Source organism: Acomys minous (assembly GCF_964271855.1).
Source record: "Acomys minous genome assembly, chromosome: 9".
Lineage (NCBI taxonomy): Eukaryota > Metazoa > Chordata > Mammalia > Rodentia > Muridae > Acomys > Acomys minous.
The window spans coordinates 8,052,451-8,055,189 of record NC_140490.1 but is presented as its reverse complement, the minus strand read 5'-3'; the positions used below and the strand labels follow the sequence as shown (position 1 = coordinate 8,055,189).

The following is a 2,739-nucleotide window of genomic DNA, read 5'->3' as shown; positions in this document are numbered from 1 at the left end:
TGACACAGGGCTCAGCCCACTCTTCTGATTTGATGCCCCGGGAAATCACTGCTTGGCCCCGGGGAGAGTCATGCACAGGCTGACAATCAGTTCGGGCCTGTCCCTATCTGCCTCCCACCTTGCTTCCCTGCTGCCTCTAGCTCCACCCAAAGGTCTAAGTTTCCCATTTCAGAACAGCCACCCTGTCTTAGCCTGTGGGGACGCCTGCAAGCTGAGCTCCAAGTGAGGAACTGGGCTTTTCTGCACCCAGCATGTATGAACTTGGGGGCTGCAGTCTGCCTCAAGTCAGCACTGAGGGTGACAAAGAAAAACAAGCCACCTGTGCGCCAGTCCCATACTCTTGCCCCAGAGGAGCTGCCCTCAGAGAGCCTCACTGAGGTGCTGAGGGGGCGGTACTGAGGGGCGTCTGCTCACCATCCACAGGTTCTATGAGCCACACACAAGACCTGAGCTTCAAAAAGACCATTTCTCTTTGCAATGAGGTGTCGTGACCACGTATCTAATGTCCCTCAGGGGTCAGGGGATGTCGAGTTCTTCAGCTGCATAGTTAGGGTGAAGCTGCAGGCTCTCTATGACCCCTCCCCAAGTAACTGTCTGCGAGCCTGTGAGCCCTTCCCAGGACCTATTAGCCCTGAATCCTGTTTCCCGTTTCCGAATGCACTTCATTTCAAGGGCCTTGACTGAAGAGTGAGTTCAGGCAGAGCAGTTCATCAGCAGAGAGGGTGGCCTGGGGTGAGAGGAAGCAGAGAGATGTCTATTCTAACTGTCTTAGGAAGCCATCCCCAAGGCCCTCACATGCTTGGCTGGATATAACAGACTGACCAGAAGGGCCCCCAACCCATGTCACCATATCATCTTTGCTCATCTCCCCAAGAGTCCTTGAGACATTTTTTTTCTGCACTGCACAGATTAATCACATGCTAGGCAGGCATCCCACAATTGAGCTATGACCTTGGTCCTTACCTTCTGGTGTGGGTAATAGGGACTTGGTCTTGATGTGTAGCTCAAGGTACTCTTGCGTTTTCTATGTAGTCCACTCTAGCCTCGAACTTGTGATCCTCCTCAGCCTCCTGAACACCGAGGTTAGAGACATGAGCCACTACAGGAAGGTATCACTGAGTGCTTTTGTCTTCCAAATGTAGGGGTGACCTGACATGAACACACATCCGGTCGTACTATCAAGGGATTAACACACCCTGGAAACAACCTCTACCTATCAGTTTGGGGGAGCGCCTGGGCCCCACTCCACAGTGGGCAATGGAGAAATGTATCTTCTAGATCGTGTCACATAGCCACAATGGAGCCGAGCCCAGCTGCCCACAAGCACATGTGCACACATCCCCAGCAGCTATAGTATCTGGGGTGACCAGACTCGGCCGGTCAGAGGCAGTTGCTGGGATTTTTAATCAGAGATGAGGACATGCAAAAAAATAATATAAAGCGATGCAGAGGACTGGAGATAGGACTCTGTGGGTTAAGAGCACTAGCTGCACCTGTGTGACACATTGTAGCATAGGCTTGTAACCATGGGAAGTAGGGAAGGCAGAGGATGGCTGGGCCTTGCTACTTACCAGCCTCAGTGTTCAGGGAGAGACCATGTCCCAAGAGAGTAAGTCAGACAGTGATGGGATGGTACACCTGTGAGAACAAATCCATGCATACATGTGTGCATATCACACACATTCACACACACACACACACACACACACACACACACACACACACACACAAACACACACACACACACACACAAGCGCGGTTCTGCCTTGGTGAAGCATGAATATGTTTCCCACAGACACTGTGTCCTAAAGCCTGACCAGTGCCCAGCCTACCAGGCTCTTTATTCCTAAAGACTTTGGTGGCACAATTGAGGCCGTGGTTCTAGCTGCCATTATGGCCTCTGCTATGCTTGCACTTGGTCCCCCAGGCTTCCTGCTACTAAGCATGGCTCTATCCTCTGTCCTCTCCACATTGCTTCCTCTCTGCTCCAGCCAGCCTCAGCTTCTCTGGCTCAGAACCCAAATCCCAATTGCTATTCACCTGGGGACCTGGGCCTGACACGTCTGTCACAGGAAGAAGGTTCTGACTCCAGAGAGATTCTGGGAGTGCAGAACGGGTGGCGAGGCTGATGCCCCACAATGAAGCAGAGTCTGCCGCAGGAAGCCGGAGCCTGCACACAAGGAGCTCCAGGACCAGGGCAGGTGGACATGAAAGCAGACACAGGTCTGGAAGACACACTATATTGCTGTCTTACAAAATGAAGCTTGTGGCACTTAATGCAAACCAGTCCTCGGTGCTGTCTCCAGCAGCTCAGATGATAGTTAGCACATTTCTAGCCAAAAAACTACTTTTTAATTAAGGCATATACATTGGTTTTTTAACACAATGCTACAGTGACACACCTACTAGGATATCGTGTAATGCAGAGATAACTTTCATAGTCAGCGAGGGAACAAAACATTCGGATAACTTGTCTTATTGTGACGTTTGCTTTATTACCCAGAGAGAGGAGGGAATTCTCCTAAAGTGATCAGCCCCGATGGCTTGCCTCCAAATGAGCACTCCCTTCCACTTCAAGCCTGTCATCTCTCGCTTGAAGATCAGCAAGGAGGGGGAGAAACCTGCTTCTAAGAGGGAAAGCCATGGAGGTCTGAGGTCTGCCTGCAAGGCAGCCATGCCAAGGGTGAAGGTGAAGAGCTGAACGGATAAGAAGGGGAGGGGCTCAGGCTCAGAGACCAG

The 2,739-nt window shown here is 51.4% G+C and overlaps 1 long non-coding RNA gene across 1 annotated transcript; it reads right to left on the bottom strand.

Moving 5' to 3' along the window:
* Nucleotides 1–327: 327 nt before the first annotated feature.
* Nucleotides 328–1,753, bottom strand: LOC311605602. Its single transcript, XR_014782024.1, has 3 exons — nt 1,572–1,753; nt 964–1,070; nt 328–727 (listed from the first exon to the last, which is right to left on the bottom strand). It is a non-coding gene; the product is annotated as an uncharacterized lncRNA (long non-coding RNA).
* Between the last annotated feature and the right edge of the window lie 986 nt (nt 1,754–2,739).